General features: G+C 34.3%; 1 long non-coding RNA gene across 4 annotated transcripts in view; it reads left to right on the top strand.

Moving 5' to 3' along the window:
• LOC113052980 (uncharacterized) overlaps positions 1–8204 on the top strand; it is a 35913-nt gene extending 27709 nt beyond the window's left edge. For 2 of the 4 annotated variants that reach the window (XR_003277138.1, XR_003277135.1), the window contains 2 exons: positions 1513–1623; positions 2153–3309. This is a non-coding gene — a long non-coding RNA (uncharacterized LOC113052980). Of the gene's footprint in view, positions 1–1512; positions 1624–2152; positions 3310–7667 lie in introns of those variants that run through there. The other 2 variants (XR_003277136.1, XR_003277137.1) reach the window with 2 other exon arrangements.
• The last annotated feature ends 13469 nt before the right edge of the window (positions 8205–21673 follow it).

Below are 21673 nucleotides of genomic sequence, written 5' to 3'. Positions count from 1 at the left end.
TTCCCAGCTGTGCCTGTGCTACTCTTTTTAACAGATTCTTCTACCCGAGGAATAATCTAAAATAAAAGTAATAAATAAATAAACATAGCGATGGGAATGCACTTTCTCTCAGGGCTGAATCAGCTTGTTTGCCTGTGAAAGTGCTGCTCTCAAGAGACATTTGCATCTCTGTGGCGGGTTTAGCTTAAAAGGAATTTAAATCAAGATCCTATATGGTTTTTATTGGTTTATTCATTTATGGTTAATGCACAATTCTTTTTATAATATTTTTGATGCCATCCATATATAATATAACAGTCTTTGAAAATAACAATGCTTCTGAAAATCCCTCTCCTAGTACCAGTACAATATACTTTTTGGTGTGTATATATATTAAAATAAAGAATATACTACAAATGTTTTATGTATATTTTCTATATTTTATAATATATATTGCTTTATTGTTTCCCAATATATTTATAAAATTGTGAAAAAAAGTTGGTTTTCCTATTTATTTACAGATTTTACATACATAAAACATGTTTTCTTATGCTTCAAAGTATAATGATATATTGTATGAAAAACAACGTAAAAATCTTCTGGACTTGCAGTGGTCTTCACTTAGATGCATCGGTGAAGTCTACGAGCCTATAGATTATAGATTTTTGTAATTTTATGATTCAGAAGTTTGTTTTTCAGTTGTTAACAGTTAATCTTTTAGCGGTGGTGTACTTTCAACACGCCCTTTGCTGAATTTTCATGTCAGACAAAAACAAAACAGAGGAAGCTATCATTGCCAAACTTCTTCAGGCTACAACAGGACTGTGGTAAATATGTGGGAAATCAAAACACCCAATGCCCTCTACTAGAAGACAAAATTGAATTACTGGGACCCAGGAGGTTGTCAGTGCTGTAACAAGATGATCTACATAGCATTAATATATAGCCATACCGCCGTTTCTCCAACCCAACCTTATATTGAACAGGAATTCAATCTGTGCCTGCATGTAAAGCTTTATGAGTCTCATTCGCACCTGTTAAAAGGCCCCATTTCTGTTCAGCATCTGGTTTGAATATCTGGCTTTGATCACTGCATTTAATCGGAGCCTTGATCAACTTCTTGAAGCCTGCAGCAGTCAATAACCATGTGTTGACAACTGAGTGGCTGTAGTTTAAACTTGTTAGATTGAATTGCTATTCTTCAGCAAAAGAATGTAATCAAAGACAAACTGGAGTGCTCTAATAGCCTCTGAAGCTACACCGGCAAGACATACTGTAGCTGTCTCGCTCAGTTACTTACAGGTGCATTTAAACTCAAAGCAGATATTAAACCCGACAATATTAGACATGGGGATCCACCACAGCAGAATAAATAAACCACTAATATTTCATGATGTTGTAGTAGATGTTTTAACAGTGCCCTCTTAAAAGTGTGGAATGGACTTTGATGCAGGATTGCTGCTAGAAGGATTAGGACTGTTTAGGTTCTTGTGGTGCCATTCACTAATCAGCAATGTCAATGTTATTTTTCAGCAGCTCCAGTGATTAGTCACAGGACATTTACGACTGCCCGTGATTCAACAACCAGGTTGCATAATTTTGGCACTGCAGGCCCTGGCCGAGTGACTGAGATGAATACGAATGGTAACAGATTTTTTTTCTGTTATTATAGACCACCAAAATGATATGCATGCAGAGAATTTTTCACATTGGCTAATTACAGTTTGACAAAAAATAGTTATATAGTTAACATCTTATATTATTATTATTATATTATTACAATTATATTATTAATATTATATTAATATATTTATTAATTGCAAGGTTTTTTATTTAAACATTTTTAACATTAACTTTTTTACATTTCTATACTTTTAATTTATTTCAGTTTCAGTTTTTATAATTTTAGTGCTTCAGCTTCTTTTATTTCTTTAAGTTGCCATGGCAGTATTTCAAATTTTCTAAAGCTTAAGCTTTTTATTTTAAGTTTAATTTATTCATTTAATATATTTTATTTAAACTTTTGGTTCTTTAATTTTGTAAAGGTTTAGTTAACAATAATTGAATAACTGAATATCATGCATTTTATCCATTTGTTTTTTGCTCATTGGAGTATTGCATCTTTAGCTTAGAAACATACTAATACCAAACATTATTGTTTTTGGCTATGTAGATTTTCTAAATCGGACACTTAGGTGCTTAGATATCATGCTGACGTAGAAGGACTGTGCATGAAGGTGGCTCACTAGTCTTTGGAACAAATTAGGAGCCCCAGGACAGGTGTGATTTCCTCATGACACTTATTTCACTGATAGATCACATTTAATTTCATACTAGTGCCAGTGAGAAAAAAACAACAAAAACAGCAAGCATGAATCACTCAGGGATCTGCGTTCATCTTATTCTCTTAAATATCAGCTGAAAACAGAAGGTCGTGCCATCTGTCTTTTGCTGGATTCATACTTTGTTTGTTGCCATGCACATTAAGAGTATCTTTTGTCACAATGTTTGTTTTGTTTAGGTAAGATGCATCTTTTGTCCATCCTTCTCTGTATCTGTCTCCTGCATGCTGTAGTCCTTGGCGCGTGACATTTTTTTTCTTCTTACTGCAGCTGAAGCATTGCAGGAACAACTGGAGTAGTCAACTGTGGGAGCCTCCGAGGATTCCGGAGCCTGAATTAGTGACTCTATTTACATTTGGCCCATGCACACTGTTAGAATCCCCTATTTTTTGGGAGCACTGGGATCTAATAATTCATAATAAATAACTTTTCACGGTGGCTGAAAGAACAGTATGCAATACTTCAAATCTGCAAGCCCTTTTCAGCTTCCAAGGAAACTCTCGACGGAATGCATCGTTCTCTCATGCGATTTTAAAGAGGTGCAAATAAACGGTGAAAATTTGCAAGCGAGACTAGACGTTTCAGTGAAAGCGGACTACATTTATAGATGTAGATCTTGTGTTTTGCCACGGAACAAGCCTCAGTCTATTTCTAGCATGTGTTTTGTGCCTGTGAGTCAACTTAGTGTAGCCTGACACCTGACAGATGTACCGGCTGCACTTTTAATTATGATGCAGGCCCCAACCCAAACTCATTAAAACATCTTGAATAACAAAGGCTAGATTGTCTGAGATCATTTGTCCCGCAGACAACAAAATGCTGTATTCCAGATGAGCTGATAATTTGGCATAATAAATGGAAAGCCGACTGCCTCACGCGTGGAAGATTTATCTCTGTTGAGCTCGGTGGTCATTGTTCTTACTCACTGGCTGTAAATTGATGGGTTGTTGCAGAGTTGTAAGAGCCAGATCTTCTGCCCCAGGTCCCTTTGAACAGAACAGATGGAGCACAATTGTCACCTACAGTAGCTTTTTCTCTGGTGGTGCTCATAATGAATTTCTAAATTATTTATATAAAATTATATAGATGATATGATATGATATGAATGTATGTTTATTAATTGATTGATCTGGGATAGTCATTTAAATTCAATGTAAATAAAATCTTAAGAATCTAAATTACTATAGTGAATACATTTTCCGAGTTATTTCAGATAAATATTAAAATATATTGCTAAATTAAGTGAATTCTTTAAAATTATTTTCTATACAGTTCACAAATTTGGTTTGAATGATTCCCTGGCAAACTGTTTCGAATTTATTTATTAATCCAAATGTTCCAACATTGGTAATGACAGCATTTTTCATGAGCTATTCATAATGAAAATATATTTTAAAGTTATGTAAAATGTATTAAAAACTAAGTATTTCTTTGAATAGTATGAATATCTACACTGAAAACATTTTTATAGCCCCAATTAAATTAAGCGTAATTCAATTTTGCTAGTCTAATCCATTTAAATTTAGTTTTTGATTTTAATTCATAAATATTAATAGGTTTTATACAGATTACATGTGTTTTAAAATTCAGTTTTAAAATATTAAGTTGATTCGGTGCGCATGTGCGCAAATGCACATTTTCACGGGCATCAAAAGGAGTTTCCTGTCAGTTTCACTTTGGGAACCGAGTATCTTTTCATTCCAGTCCCGGAAATTTCATCATTCAATGTGCACAGTATGTGATAGAGCACAATTTGTTACAGTGAATAGTTTTTTTTGCTCTATAAGAATATAATATGCTCTAGTTCAGAGTCTTTGGGATAAATTCCACCAACGGTCACATACTCTGCGCACGCGCACTCACAAATAACGAAAAATATTACTTTTTTTATGCGTCGAAATGTATTTTAAAAATATTTTTGGATGAAAATGTAGTTTTATAAAAATTAAAATATGCTGTTTATTTATAAAGATAGCATCTATTTAAAAAAAATTCTTAAGTGCTTTCGAAGATGTTGAATTTAGCTCCAGGCCGCATCAGCTGTTCCCGTCTAACATCAGCTTTACCACAGCCAGTCCTTCAGGAATCTGCCTTAGTTAAACATGAGATCTAAATTGTTTTGCTCAGAAATTTCCCTTTAATTCTCAGGTAATTTACTCTTGATCCCAAAGCCTCTGTAATTGAATCCCTAAACGCCCAGGCATATCTCACTTACCAAGCTGTGACTCAAATGGCTCACTGTCCCAGCATTCTCCTTTACTTTTCTAAATCTAAACTTTCAGAGACTGAACAAACAAACTTTGCTAACAAACTGTCCACAGTCAGTGATTAGATCTCTGGATTAGATCTCTGGAAACCTCTGAGACAGCCAACATAAATAATCCATCAAATCAGTGTGGAAGTTCTGGGACAGCTGCCTTCTGAGTGCTTTTTGCATTTTCTTACATCATTACCTGTCTGTGACACACACACACACACACACACACACACTCACACACACAAGCAGCAATCATGACTGACAGTGTTCCTCCTGCGCTTTCATATTTATTTCTGGAAAATATCGTCTCTGACATTTAAGCAACAGTTTACCCAAAAAGAAAAATTCTGTCATCATTAACTTGCACTCATGTCATTGCACATCTTTTTTTCTTATGCAAAACACTAAAGGAAAAAGCTTTAAAGTGCTGGTCACTCCTTTTCAATTTAATCACACTGAATGAGCACTGGGGACTTCACATCTCTAAAAGACTTTGAAACTTTGTGAAGTCCTGTGAAGTAACATGATAGCGGTTTAAGATTTCATTATAATCATGCCAGTTATCTCCACCAACAAAACAAAACTGCGGAAATGTACAGTAAAAAACAGCACCTGTGGATGCCAGAACTTTACCATAAAAAAGAAAAGTATTGATGAACTGTACATTTAACAATATTTTACTGTAAAATTACACAAAATGTCCCATATATTACATTTTTTCACCATATATAGAAAAGGAACGTACCATTAACCAATTTACAGGTTTTACTGTAGCATTTTTCCAGTCTTTAACCATTAAACATTTATTTTTACAGTGCTGAGAGCACTATAGCTGCAGTTGAACTGGATTGTTCTGATTTGTGAAGTTTTGTGAACCGATCCATAAAAAGATTTGACTCGCAAGAATGATTTTTTTTTGTTTCTAAACTTTTAAGAAGAAGAAGAAGAAGAATCGATGTCAAGTTTGTTTGTTTTTTGTTTTTTAGTGAAAAATGACTTCAATTTCACAGTAAGAAACTTATTTTAAGATACTTTAACTGTGCTGTTTTGTCATTTTGTCGTTTGGCAGCTCCATACGAAAAAGTATGTCCAGGATATTCTTAACATTTTATTTTATTTTTTTTTCATTCAAGAAAGTCATACAAGTTTTGAATGACCTGAAGGTAAGTAAATTATGACATTTTGGGTGAATTATTCCTTCAACTAATATGCACCCTTGAGTAGAAGAGGTGTAAAATAAAGAAATATGATGACTGGGTGTAAAGAAGGTATCTGCATCTATAAATAAGTTGACATGCACTTACACACTATTATAGTTGCAGATAAATGCCACACAGTGTCACGTTGCCTTTCAGTCCTTCACTTTAGCATTGTTGCATGCACCTCATTAAAAACAACACGGGGACATGGAACAGACTCAGCTTGGAAAGAAAAGGGATCATATTGTCAGAGTCTCTCAGGGAATAGCAAACAAATTAACAGATGGCATGCAGAAATAGCTGTAGTGATGCACCTGGGAGGGCTGACAGAGAAGGTGGAGAGCCAGAAGATGAAACTGCCAGCATATTTGGTATATAGAGAGCTCAGACACAGCGAGGCTGTCAAAACAGCATGACATGTTCGAGAAAGGCCTGATTCCTTGTGATGGTGAAGTGCGGTCAGCTTTTAAAGGCAAAAGGCCTTATAACTCACCTGCCCCATAATAGACACACTTGCTGTGGGTGATCCCTCAACAAAGAGATTTCACACCAGTCTTTGGGAGAGACTTCAGCAAACCGCACTATTTTTTCTTATGTTCCCAATGTTTATGTTCACTATTCACTATTGAAAAATAAACAGACAGGCTTTAATTTGTTCAAACTAAATTCTGAAGTATTCTAAGTATTGGTCATGTGTTGTGGACTGGCAACTTTCTGTAAACCTTGTTTCATTTTGGCTTTCTGATATGCCCAATGTTTTATTATGCGGATTATTATTATTATACTATCAACATTTTAACAGGATTTGTTTTACAGTGAAAGTCATGTCTACTGGTTAGTAGTTCAATCAACACAAATTAGTAAGTTAATAAAAAATATAGACAATATCAGCTTGATTGCACAAGTTTGAGAGATAACATCATGCTTTTATTTGAACAGTTTAGCTTAAATAGTCTCAAAAACATAATAATAACTTATTTTTATTACATTGTTTTACAATCGCTGTGACAGTTTTTTCAATACATTTTACAAGTTTCCAATACAAAATACAAAATACAAAATACAAACATTCAATACAAAAAATGAATGACCATCTCAGGGTAGCTTTATAAAATATACAGTTTATGTAAAACAATAAATAAATACAGACACAGAATTGCTGCAGTAAAGACTATTTTTGCAACAGGACATTAGAAAAGGAGCGAAAAAAAATATAAGAGAAAAAAAAATGCGATATAGCTGTCATTTACAGTTTTTCTCAGTCCCTTTTGGTGCATTTCTCAAATCAGAAATGAAATTCTCAAAACTACTTGAACAACCTCCACATCATCTAGTCATTTATACACATCATAAAACCAGATTCTCATTCTTTTGAACAAGTTGCGATTGCTTTTGTACATTCATGTAATTGATTACACACATTTATCTGCGGTTTCCTACATCATTAGTTGCTAATGTCATGTTGCTCAAAATGTATTAATTTATGTGTTTTTAACAGCTTAAATGGTTAAGGTCATTTGTTTTCAACTGTAAAATACTACTGTGCATAAAGTAACATGGATTTGTGACTATTTATTTTGACAAAAGATTACAAATGTTTTTATGTGGAAAATGTGCACAGATGCATCATGCACAATAAGCATGCATTGAAAAGTAAGGTCTAGTCATTTTGAGATTTTTTACATTGTTAATCTAAGCTGGAAGTGCTTCCATCATTTGTTAGAAGGTCAAACATGAAGCTCTGTAGTTTCTCATTCTGTCCCTTTTCTTGTTAAAAGGTGTTCATTTTCTTTGTGAATCACCAGTAATGATCCCAGCTGCTGAAAAGAGTTGCATGTGAAGAATATGCGATGACTGACACACACCGTTCTCTCTGTGTCTGGTTTAAAGGCATGCCCTGTCATCAGTAGGAGTCAGAGAACTTCAGCCTTCTTAGACTCGACACTTCAACATGAAGCAATGAAAACTGGAATGTGTGATGGCTTTCACCTGCAAACATACCTCTCCCGTCTTTGAAGGTAATTGAGTTTTGATCCATACGTCTGTCTTTATTTGGCGCTGTTACACTGTCAGTATGTTTCAAAGAGCTGTCTGTTCCTCCTGGTGTACGCTCTCATCAGCATGATGGGTGCACAGACGGAGGGCCTGAGCAAATGCACTTTATAAGATGTGTAAGCCGACACCAGAAGGATGAAGGATGGCACATGCTGTTTTATTTCCCATTGACCTGTCGTGATTTTTTTATTTTGTCCTAATAACACAGTCTGATATCAGTGCTAATTGGAAATAGTTTCCTGGTAGTATCAGTTAATGTTACTAACTTTCCTCAGGTATCCCTCATGACACCTGTTAAGAACAATCTAGTTCATTCACACAAAACTTTAAAGAGAGAGAAAATGAAATAAATATGTATATGAAGTTGTTGTATTATATTGCTTATGGAATTAAAATAAAATAAAATAAAATGTATTATATTATATTAATTATATTGTATTATATGATATTATATTATAATACTAACAAGATGCATTATTATATCATATATTATATTATATTATTTTCCAAGACAAATAAGCACATCCCCCATACTCTCATTACTGTAATGTGAAAAAATAAAATGAATGAATAATCATTTATTATTTATATTTTAAGGAATTTATACACTTAATTACAGTATTTGTTGGACAGTCTTTAATTTAAGCTGCTTTTAATTTATGATCAATTAATATTGTTTTATGAATGTCATTACAATCACTATTGAGAATAGTGAAAAAAAAAATTCTTGGAATATATATATATATATATATATATATATATATATATATATATATATATATATATATATATATATATATATTATCAGTTCATAAGTGAATGAACATTTGATGATAATTGTAAGTGATGATCATATCATAATGCAAAAAAAAAAAAAAAAATTGTAATGTCCTAAAAATAGGTTTAATTTTTTTATATACTAAACATAATATCTTGTTTTGGACCTGGGCAAGTGTTTGTGTGATTCAATCTAATATGCAAAAAGGTATCTGTATTGAGTCACATTAGACTCTCATTGTGTTCCGCCCACTACACCAGGAGAAGCCAGGAGTAGATTTTTCAACTTATCAACACGCTAATGCTGTTAAATGTTATCAGAGCATGAAAGTATACCCAGTGGCTCTGTCTGCTGTCATCCTGTAGTGCTAACAGGGGGCCCAAAATCAGACGTCTGCACTTAAAATTGCTGTTAAAAAACACCTGAAGCACGATCAAGTAAACTCCCTCTCGAAAGGCCTTCAACAAACATCAGTCAAGGACCCAGCAGTGTGCTTCAAGTTCAGATATTCTCAGTAGAAGAATCATTCAGCTATTCCCTCACACTTTAGATTTATATCTAGAATTATTGCACCATTGCAGCTGTAACTCACTCTGATCCCATTCTGCTATGGACTTGAATGAAACTGTGCAACTTGTTCAGGAGATGTACAGTAGGCTATCAGTTTTCTAACCAATCTTTGAATAATTGGTTTCTGACAGACTGATGATAAAAGATACTAATAATCTGATTGATTTTCAACAGATGTATTTAAATGTATTGTGATTTTTTTTCTTATTTGTATTTTGTTTATTCCAGCAAATTCCAGAGGTTTGCAATAAAATTTGTGTGTGTTTGACACAATTAATATCATTTATTTTTTCTTAAAGCAAGGCATCAGTCATCTAAAGAAGCATTTGAAATAAAAATCCCTTTCATTCTAATCTTAGAAACCAATGAAGGGAAATATTATCTCTGGTCATGCATTGCATAAACAACTTGCGTGATTTATTCTTTCTTGGAATTTTAATGGAATATTTCAACCAAAAATGAAAACTCTGTCATTTACTCACTTTGATGTCACTCTATCTAAATCCATATGCTGTCCATGAAACACTAGAGATGTCTTTCTTTTCACAGCTGTTTTGCATACAATGATAATTCATAGTGACCAAATGCAACTGCAAAACTCCCAAAACATCATAAATATATGACAGCTCTCTATGAAGAACAAATAGAAATTCTAGTCATTTTCATTTATTGTTGCCTAGCAACTAGGTTACATTTGCAATATTCAAAACATCTAGATTTAAAAAAAAACATAGGGAGTCATCAGGATACAGTTTGCCTCAAGGATCAATGGATCTGAGATTTTAATTGTACATGTTGTGCAAATGTAAACAGTCAGTTATATATACTGTATGATGTTCATGTTAATGATAACTTAACTTAATGAGAACTTTTTTATTTGCTCAAAAAGCATGATAACTTTTTTTATGTCCATCAACCTTAATTTGCCATTCTGAAGTAAGTTATTTTGTTTGAATGTGCAATTGTTAATGTTATAGTTAACCCCAAAAAAATTTATTGCTGCAAATTTACTCACCATCAGGCCATTGAAAATGTAGATGAGTTTGTTTGTTCATCGGAACATATTTGGAGAAATTTAGCATAACATCACTTGATCCTCTGCAGGGAATGGGTGCCGTCAAAATGAGGGTCCAAACAGCTGATAAAAACATCCCAATAATCCACAGGTAATCCACACAGTCCATCATTTAACATCTTGTGAAACAAAAAACTACATTTAGCTTACAATTTAGACATTTTTAACTTCAACCCATTTCTTCTGGAAAAAGTCCCCTCTCCATAATATTGCATTGCACTTCACAAATGGCTGTACCCTCTCTTCCGTTAAAAATGAGGTGGCTAGAAAAATAGGCTTTTTGTAACCAGATGGTGTTATGAGATACTCAAGGTCTATCAGGTAAAAAAAAAAAAAAAAAAAAAAAAATTAAATTCACTTCATCTGCCTATTTTCAACAGTTTACCATACCTGCTGAATTCCAGTTGAACAGGTGTTAGTATGTATATTTTTTAATGGTAAAGGTAATTACATGTTCACAGACGCAAGAAAAATTGCTTTAGTCATGGCATTGTGCTCCAGCATGCCTTGCACCTGACTTTTGCCTTTGTTTTAACTGTGACCTTCATTTTGTCCTTTGCTTTTGTTGTATAACTGTGCATTTCAACATCCTTGACTCAGTGCAGTGGGATTCAGTGCTATCTCAGTTGAACAAGGGTTATTTCTCTCTTGCCCCATCACCCCCCACACACACACATTTCTCTTAGGCTGTCAGGGAGGCCCTCTATTATGGCTGTTTAGAGGTCCGGACAGCATTCACAGGGGCAGTGTGTTGTTTGTTTAAAGGCTGAGACGGAGGCTGACCCAGCAGAAAGGAGCTCTTGTATGCAGCTCAGTGCTCAGGATGCCAGGCTCACCTTCCTCTTTCCTGCCTTTCCCCCTTAGGGGCTTTGCCAATGCAAATGTTCACCTCCAGCCACGAGCCGAATGAATAAACTCGCAATAAATGACTTCAGTTCAGTCTATTTAGCTCTGTTCCAGAACTTAGTAATCTGCTGCAGTTGTCCTTCTCAGGAAGCATGTCAAAAGAAATGAAACTTGAAATTTGAATGCAGGCACTTGTTAGCTCAAAACTGTATTTGATGAAAAATACAATTAGGTGAGATATTACAATTTAAATCTATATAAACTTTGAAAAGTTTAGTTCAACCAGAACAGCTTCAGGTCTGCCTACTTATGGAAGGTCAAAACAACACGTCTTGCATCTCTGGATTTTTGTTTTATTTCAACCTTGGCAAATCAAAGCCAGATCTGAGTGTAATATATGTGAGCTCAATTATTTCCTTTTCTTGCTTTCTTGGTAGTACCCCGAGGTGTTTTCACTGCCCAGGCTCAGAGAGCATGCCGGCAAGGTTGATTGATAACCTCCCACTCACCGCAGCTCTAATCACACCTGCCCTGTGGTTTTCTCAGCTCCGTGAAGTGGACTTCCTCTGGGTAAGACAGAGATCACGGAGGCCCATTAGCAGGCCCCTCACGCAGGTGTCGTCAGAGCCTCCTGCTGTGCAGCGGCCTGGATTCACCTTGCCTTTGGAGGAGAGCGCACTAGACAGAGAAACAACAAGGTTAGGAAAGATGCAGGGGGAGGTTGAACTGTAAATTAATCTAACCCTGCAAGCACAAAATATTGGGTTGCTTCAGTGTTTTCTACATGAGTAATTCTGTAAATAATTTGGTAAACAATAACAATAAAAAAAAAATTCTGACATTCCCAAAATTCCATGTTTCTTAATGAAATTGCAAACATCTTTTATTATTATTATTATTATTATTATATTGCCCTATACTATATTTTTATTATTGTATTTTATTATATATAATAAGTATATATAATATGCAGTTTTCAATTAAATATTTACATTACTGGTCAAAAGATTGTAATAATAAAAAAAATATAACAGTTATTTTATGTAATTTAATGTTTAATAAAATAATAATTAGAATAAATAATAATAATATTTTTTTATGTTTTGAAAGAAGTCTTTCATGTGCACCAGGCTGCATTCATTTAATCAAAAATACAGTAAAAAAATATAGTACTGTAAATATGTTTACAATTTAATAAATGTAATTTTTATTATAGTTTTTTATTTATTGTATTCTTTGTGTGTGTGTGTGTGTGTGTGTGTGTGTGTGTAATATGTTTGTTTCTGCTTTGTGTATTTGTGGATTATGGTGCTTACTGTCAACCTGCCAGGGACTACAGATGAAAATCAGCCTGAATGACTAAATTTCACACATTTACATATACTTGTTTACTTACGTTAATTACTGTGTAATGTGTAATTTATTCCTGTTATAGCAATGCTGAATTTTCAGCAGCCAGCGTCACATGATCCTTTAGAAATCATTTTAATTAGCTGTTTAGGTGCATGATTATTATCCATTATTATTAGTGCTCAATTTAATAATAATGGTTTTAATTATTATCAATACTAGAAACAGTTTTTGCTGCATAGCATTTTTGTAATGCATTTTTCTTTCTTTTTTCAAGATTCTTTGGTTAATAGAAAGTTCAGAAGAAGTTCAGAAGAACAGCATGTGAAATAGAAATATTTTATAACATTATAAAAGATTTATAACATTACAGTCTTTACTGTCACTTTTGGTAAATTGAATCCATCTTGGCTGAATAAAAGTATTATTATTATTATCATTATTATTTAAATCTTACTTACCCCAAACTTTTAAATATTTCTTTAGCACCATTGTTTTTATTTTCATATAAGTATTTTATAAATATAAACAATCTACGTATTTGGTAATAGTAATTCTCTGTTTCTCTTGCTCTCTCTCTCTCTATAAATATAACGCTGCAGAATCCTGAGATACTTCTCATTCATTGTGGCTAGTCACTGATTTGTGGCAGCACTGCTACAGTGTTTTAAAAAGGATCTAGCTCAGTGTCATGCAATTTTAGCCCTAAATCAGTTTCTTCTAATGTGATGTAGTGCAATTAAAATTCCATTAAAATGTAATTGCACAAAAGAGGTATTTCAGATCCGTAGCCTGTGATATAAAGATAAACACAAGGAAAATGGGTAACGCCATGTGGCCCATGGCTCTTATTGAATGTCTAAATAGAAATAAAGTCTAATAGCAGGCAGATCTTCACTCCTGCTGCAATTAAGGCCTGTATCGATCTCCTCCCTATTACATTAAAACCGTGCTGGGCTATAATTTAATCCATTTTAAGTTAATGTCTCTAAGAACACATTGTACATAATCATCAAAATGATTAATTGTTCTATGCATCTCAAATAAAGCACAGATGCCCCATCATCTCGGACAACTGATTACAGCAGGCTGATAGATACTCTATTCTGACAAATCCACTGACCTTGTGTAACAGAGACCTGTTTTTCAGTTTCTGCTTTAAAGCTCTTGTTACTCATTGTGAAGGGAGGACATTTACCTAGAGCTCTGACACCCTCATCTCAGAGTCAAAGCTCAGAGTACATGGGTCTCAAAAAGGTTTATCAGTACTGAAGAGGTAAAAATGAAGAAGAGATTGTGGGTGCTCAGGTCTTCACTAGGGATGGGAATTTTATGGAATCTAACAAACTCTGATTCCAGTTTCATTTAAAGACCACATGAAAGCTCTTAAAGGGATAGTTCACCCAAAAATGAAAATTAGATGATTTACTCACCCTCAAGCCATCCTTGGTGTATATGACCTTCTTCTTTCAGATGAATCCAATCGGAGTTGTATTTGAAATCGTCCTGGCCCCTTCAAGCTTTATAATGGCAGTGAATGGGTGTTATTTTTCAATAGTCCAAAAGAAGTCCAATAAAGCATATCCATCCATCATAAAAAGTGTCCTACATGACTCCACACCAGTCTTCTCTTGGCTTTTATTGAAATCCTCCTGCATTTTTCTTTACAAATCTTTGTTTTGTACTTCTAATTCATGACCAGTATTTTGTTTTGGTGTCTCTGCTGCTCTTCCACATTCATCACTACATGTTTGCAGAAAATGAGTAAATTTACTGTGATGTTAGGGAGTATATGCTTGCATGCAGTTGTCATTTCTTTCTGACCCCAGTAAGAAAAAGTCCAGACCATATTCTAGTCTACGACTCAGGTCCCTCCAAACACGAATTTTAAAGTCTGTCAGAATAAAATCATTTGCTTAGAAAAATTATCATAGCTCTCATCAACAAGCCTGATCTGAGGTGTCATTCATGTCTGCCCAAACAGTGCAAAATAAGAATCTCATCAAATGAGATATACAACATAAAAATACAGAAATGCATTCAGAATCCTCCAGATAGATCTGTTAGAGATTTAGTGTGCAGTCAAAGCTTAGATGTTGGCTTAAGCTGCATTGAAATATGACATCAAATGATTCTAAGTACATGTTTTTAAGCTGCTGTGTTTAGCTTTTGGTACATAGAGATCCAAATCAAGAAAAGGATCCTCAGGTCAAGTCTCGACTTGACAAGGGAGATTACCACAGCATCACTGCACGAGCAGTATTAACATTTGAAGAAGAAAAAAAAAACACAACAACAATATGTCTTAAATTAGTGTAATTACCTCAACATATGGGCCAAATTAGATCGATTAAATCCATCATTTCATTCAAACAGCTGATATAATTTGCCAAATGTATGCTGTAAACACAAGTAGCATGTTCTGTCAAACACTCCAACTAAACTGCATTTCAGTTTTGTGAAGGACGAGTTAATGAAAGTACTGTTAGTCAAAAAATGCTTGAAATGGAAAAAGCATTGCTATAACTAAAGGAGTATAATACAGATTTATTTGTATCGGGGTTTTTTTTATATCGTTTATGTCTTCCTAAAATATTTTTTATAATCTATTTTTATTCTAGTCTTATTGTTCTATCTACTATTTTATTATTCCATATTTTATTACTTTATCTAAAAAATTTTTATTGTCTTATCATTCTGTCTATCAACAGTATCTGTCTGTCTGTCCACAGTATCTATCTATCTATCTATCTATCTATCTATCTATCTATCTATCTATCTATCTATCTATCTATCTATCTATCTATCTATCTATCTATCTATCTATCTATCTATCCATCTATCCATCTATCCATCTATCCATCTATCCATCTATCTATCTATCTCATTTGAGTCTATCAGGGAGTTGATAACTGATGAAACATCACTTTGCTCTCAGTCAGACTGAAGCTTCTCATTACTCAGTGAATATGCATTCTGTTAATTAATTTTTCTCCCTATAGTTACTGAGAAAGGCAGTGAGATTTCAGACAGATTGATGGAGGAAGAAGGTGATGTGGGTCCGTCTCTTTAAAAGGTCGATCCAGGGGAGATTGCATGCACCTGTGGTTTCAATATTGAGACTGATTGAGGTTGGCGACCGACGCATTCAGAAAATGTGTCGCTGCATAACCAACGACACATCTCACAAATGATTTTTTAGAGAACAGAATTGAATTGAACAAAGGAAAGACCAAATCTGTTTTGGCCCATTAAATCATACAAATGACACATGCTCTCCCTAATGATGGTGTTTTGCTGTGAGTGAGAAATGACAGTGAGTCCACTCTTTTGAAGATATTCTGTGACTCGACTGTAGAATAAAGATCAAAGTCACGCTTTTGTATACAGTAGTTGATTTATATATGCTTTGAAGGAGTTATTCTCTAATGCCAGTGTGTCTTACTAATAAGCTTATGCAACTTGCCTAATCATATAAGCATTATGAGTGTCTCATAAGAAGCTTTAATGTTAATCAGAATACGTTTGTGTGTCCACTCTTAAGAAGAACTTTTATGATAGGGTGGAGGTTGTTCCTTCAAGAGCTGTTGTAGGCAGCCTACAAGTGAATAAACCTATCCTGTATTTAAAGGTATATTTCTAATTTTAAATTTGCTTAAAAAAATGTATGAATTTAAAATAGAAAAGCAATGCATTTGTTAAAATATATGTAATTTATATTATTCAAATAATAAATTAAATAATATTTCATTTATAAAATATTAATTAATTATTTCATTATTTATTTAGTATTTAATAATTCGGAGTTTTCCTTTTGTGTTCTGCAGAAAAATTAGAACACACAGGTTTGGAACAACATGAGAGTTAATAAATGATTATTTAATTTTCTTTAGTGAACTGTGCTTTTACTCTCTTTATTTTTAAGCTGGGGTTTCAAGCTCAAATTACCTGAGAACTAATCAGCAGTTCTTGTTGAACAAATTCACCAATTACAAGGGTTTTATCACCAGGAATTGTCATACTTAGTTCACATGTGCACCCTAGTTTATTTAAAAGATGTGAGTGAGTAGACTTGTTGTCAACCCTCATGTTCTCCCAACCCGCTGGACAGGTTTTCTTCTGTAGTTTTATTACATTACAAAAAAAGTTTTATTACATTATTTTAAATATAATAAAAGTGAATGAGCTCACCTCATCATAAAAGTATCATATTTGTTCAAAAGACTTATAGACCAATATAGCGTGTGTAAGTATTTAACTAAAAGTAAAAAAGTAAAAGAGTAAAAGTAGAAAAATTTAATTACTTGAAAAATAAATAAATAAATAATTTAACCTATTTTATTTTGTTTCCTAGACAACATTATTATCTTTTTTTTTTTATTTGAAGTATATATATATATATATATATATATATATATATATATATATATATATATACTAGATTACTAGAATAGCATGTTCTTTGGAGTTTATGAGAACAGCAGTGTCCACTCTGTGCAAGAATTGTTCTTTTGAGCCAGATCTTTTCCAACTAAAGTGCACAAAGCCAAACAGAAAGATTAATTCACTGACTGATCTGATTCTCAAGTTCATCTGACTCTCGCAGCATTTAACAGCTCAATGACTTAAATCTTTTCCACTGCACAAAACTATTGTGTGGCTTCAGAAGACTTTAAACATTGTCATATTAACTTCTTTTATTATACATTTGTGCTCCTTTTTTGAAGCTCATTCGTTCATGGTAAGTGCAGGGATAAAGTAATCTTCCCTTTATCCTTTTGCACCGAAATGAGAGCGGGTTGATGTCTTTGCCAGTTTGAAGTAGTTAAAGGATATGTCAGCAGCTGATATAGACAAGTGTTAGGCACTGGAGACAAATTGAGGACATTGTAGAGACCATTTTCCCCTTTGTGTTGAAACTGAATTAATCGTCTGTCTCCAAATGAGCAGCGTTGCAGCCCAATACTCAGGGTGCTTTGTCGTCACTATCTGGGGCAGCAGCCACCACATGCTTGGCTGCTTCGCCCACCGCCTCCCGCATGCCCCGCTGTGACTCACACGGGACGAGACGTTCAGCAGCAGAACAATCTGTGTGTGTGTGTGTGTGTGTGTGTGAGAGAGAGAGAGAGAGAGAGAGTGTGTGTGTGTGTGTGTGTGTGTGTGTGAACAAGCCACAGAAAAACAAATCTTGCACAATGGCTGTTTGTCACTTTGGGAGAAAGGAATAGGCCAGCCAAAAGATGTGTTTGTGTTGGTGTGTGTGAGACTGAGAGATACTTTTATAGAAGAGTTCGACGTCTCAATAACAGGATGCAGCATTTGCTCACAGTGTTGTCGACAGGTGAAAGCTCTTTTATGAGCTTGTTTTGCAGCATGCATCTTTGATTGCACAATGAATGAAGGACATTCAGACAGGCATGCTGGTCTGATTGACTTGACTGGAATGTGCATTGCTTTTCTTCTGTCTGAGATTTCTCCAAATGCACTGATGTTACAGAAGCTTCTTTATTAGGAAATCAACAATGAACCAGCTGCAGTGGACCCTTTGCTTATCAATACCTATTTTGGCTATATGGGATTCTTATATTCCTATGGTTCTCCAGGGGCTAAAATGTTGAATTTGAGGTTCTTTAGATCAGTGAAGGTGTAATGGTTTTCTAAAGAAATAGAGAATTAAAAGCTCTGGCTCGTTCTCAAAATATGCTAACAAGCGACTTTTCAGCCATTAAAGAGGTATAGAATATTCAGGAAACATAAAAAATGCACAATTCTATAATCTATCTATCAAATACGAAATAAAAAATAAAATTCTATTGACTTAAAGCGCTTACAAAGTTGTATTTATATTAACTGTATATGTGATTTACTAAAAAAACATTTGTTTATTTACTTATCTCCCGACCTACATGCTTATAAAAAAAAAAATCAAAGAATAGTACAAAAAATAATATGACTTATACAATTATATACCCTAACATTTTTATCAAATATGGTATTGCTCGACTCTGTATATATGTATGTATGTGTGTTTTTTATTTATTTATCTACGTTCATACCAACTTCCAAAAATAAAATAAAATAAAAAATTCAAATAATAAAACAATACAACCTAATATTTTATAAAATATGAAAAGGTTTGACTACGTATCTATTTATATATTATTTATTTATTTATTTTGAACTATTGGTGTTATTTTATTTATTATTATATTGTATTTTTACTCATTTGTTTAGGGTAAGTATTAGTGGAACGAGTGTAAAAGTGTGCAAAAAACAAAAACAAAATAATAATGCAGATAATTGTGTATTTGTCCTTTTTTTCCAAGCCATTGGTTTTGTCAACATTAAAAGTAGTATTCATTTTATCAAAATAGTTCTTTTATTGGAAAGAAAAAATGAACTGACAATAAGTCAACATTTTCTGAGAATAACTCTTTTGGATTATATATATATGTGCTCATGCATCCCAAAGCTCCTACAACAGTTGTCTACTCCTTAAGTCTGTTGCCTAGTATGAGTTTATTAAACAGAAACAAAAGGAATCATGACGCAGCTCTGTAAGACTTTCCCATGACAAGCTCAAAAGCAATGGTTCATTAGGTAAAATGGACGAAAATAGAAATGGCCATCCATATTTTCCATCCATTTCTTCAGTTATCCGTGTACTTCTGTCATGATTAATTGGCAGATCTGACTGAATGTGGACGATGAACAATAAAATGTGTCTCAATGTAAAATACAAATTTGGAGACACTTTCTCCATTGCATTAAGCATATTACAACCACAATTTTGATAGGTCTGCTTTTTTCAGAAAGGTGGTTCTGAGCTGGAATATTTGAGAGAAGTTAAAAAAATGTCTGACCAGAGTGCAGTTTGGCCAGAAGGGGTTTTTCTGCACTGCGAAAAGGAGCTTGTTGCCTGACTGCAGGGTGCCAGACCTGGAGGGGAAGGGCCTGCTGTGAGAAGATTAGTGCTGTTCACTCTGGCCCTTATTTCAAAGCCCTGTCCCTCCCAGCCGCAGATTCACTGCCAGTTCAGCGCTGATCCACACTTCCCATGGATTTACAGCTGCAAGATTAATCAATACTGGGCTTCCATGATTCTAAACTCTCCCTCTTCTACAGGAACTGTACATCACCTCTTCATCTGAAACAAGAGAGCTCCTCTTGGAGTGCACTTTAGCACTTGTGCTGAGCTAGATGGTTTGGTATGCCATACACAATGTCTTATGTGATTTCACACTAACTGCTGCTGCTGACACACATTAGTGTACTGTTAATGCTAACAATATCAGATGCATCCCATTCAACCATAGCTCACTTACTTATTAGTGAACCAATTACTTGAAACAAGCTCAAAAAGACTTCAAATCTTCAGTATTCTGTATGAAGTGACATGAATTGAACTAAATCATATATTTTCTTTAATACAGGTACTTGACTGAAATAACAAGGTACTTAGCTTGAAACATCAAATGAGTTTGCCATCAAATAGGGTATATTTGACAGCACTGTGATGAAACTTTTGACTTTCTTGCACTTTATCAACATGCAGCTGTTCAGTAATGTTTTTCATCCACATAATTTTATGATAATTTTGCTGGATGCCGGAGGGAAACACAAATATGCAAATATAAAAACAAACAATAACTTTAATAAATATGTGTGATTTCATCACATAAACTATGACACAACGACAAGAAATCATGTGACTTCTCAGAAGAATGAGTACTTCTTTTTTCTCTATTTTGCACCAGTTTCCCTTAAAATGGTGAATTGTCTTTCAATATTCTACTTTTTTTCAATATTCTTGCACGAATTAAGCCCTCCACTTAACAAAATTTGATCAAAAGTAGTCATAGGGGATGCATTTGAGAGATGCATTAATACCAATTAAATGTGTCTCAAAAGACCATTTGTGATCACACAACCGATACAGATGTAAACAGCTAGAACCTCTCAGTCCCAATGTGAATTCAGCAGATGAAAACCTCCATCAGACACATGAAATCCACAACTCCTAAATCAAGACTACCATGCTTATTTGCCTTCTGGCATCTAGATGTTTGCGTTCGGATCCAACGGTCGGGAAATTGAGTGAGGAGATACGCAGAGGATTGGGTCTTGTTGGTGTCAGTGGCGGTTGGTGCAGAGATTGCTGGTGCTTGCTCTGTTTGCTGCAGTGAGGTTGACACTGATAAAGTGGACTTTGCTCTCGTCTCTCCAGGGAAACGGAGGGGCATAGAAAGAAATGCTGTCTGGGTAGTTAACACAGATCTTCACTGTGCTGAGACTACAAACCTCTTAAAAAAAAAGGTCAGTGCAGAAATGTGATGCAGTTTTGCACAGGCATAGATGTTAGTGATTTTTAAAGGATTAGTTCACCCAAAAAATGAAAATTTGCTTACAATTTACTCACTCTTAGGCCATTCAAGATGAGTTTGTTTCTTCATGGGAAACGATTTGGAAAAATCTAGCATTACATCACTTGCTCAGCAATGCGAGTCAGAATGAGAGTCCGAACAGCTGATAAAAAACATCACAGTAATCCACAAGGAATCCACATGACTCCAGTCCATCAATTAACATCTTGTGAAGCGAAAAGCTCCATGTTTTTAAGAAACAAATCATTAAGCCGTTTTAACTTTAAACCATCACTTGTTCTAAAATACGAGTCCATAATTCATAATAGCGCTGCCTCCAATGAAAAAAGTCCACCTCCTGTTGTCATCTCACATCAAAGTCCACCAACATATTGTTTTGAACTGTTTTTACTGTAAACAGCGCTTGATCTGTGCATATGTTTCTCCTGATTAAGATGAGACAACTTTTTCACCGGAGAAATCAACAGTTTGAAGTTAAACCACCAATTCTTTTGCTTCACAAGATGTTAAATGATGGACGGGACTCGTGTGTATTATTGTGATGTTTTTATCAGCTGTTTGAGCTCTCATTCTGACGGCACCCATTCACTGCAGATGATCTGTTGGTGAGCAAATGATGTAATGCTACATTTCTCCACATCTGTTCTGATGAAGAAACAAACTCATCAGCATCTTGGATGGCCTGAGGGTGAATACATAAAATTTCATTTTTGGTGAGCTATTTCTTTAAAGGGAAAGTTCACCCAAAAATAAACATTATACTGTTCTAAACATGTATGATATGTTTATGATGAATTTTATTTATTTGTCTATTGTTTGTTTTTACAATTTATTTTAC

The sequence above is a fragment of the Carassius auratus genome, chromosome 34 (genome assembly GCF_003368295.1).
Source record: "Carassius auratus strain Wakin chromosome 34, ASM336829v1, whole genome shotgun sequence".
Lineage (NCBI taxonomy): Eukaryota > Metazoa > Chordata > Actinopteri > Cypriniformes > Cyprinidae > Carassius > Carassius auratus.
This window is presented reverse-complemented; position numbering and strand designations above follow the sequence as displayed.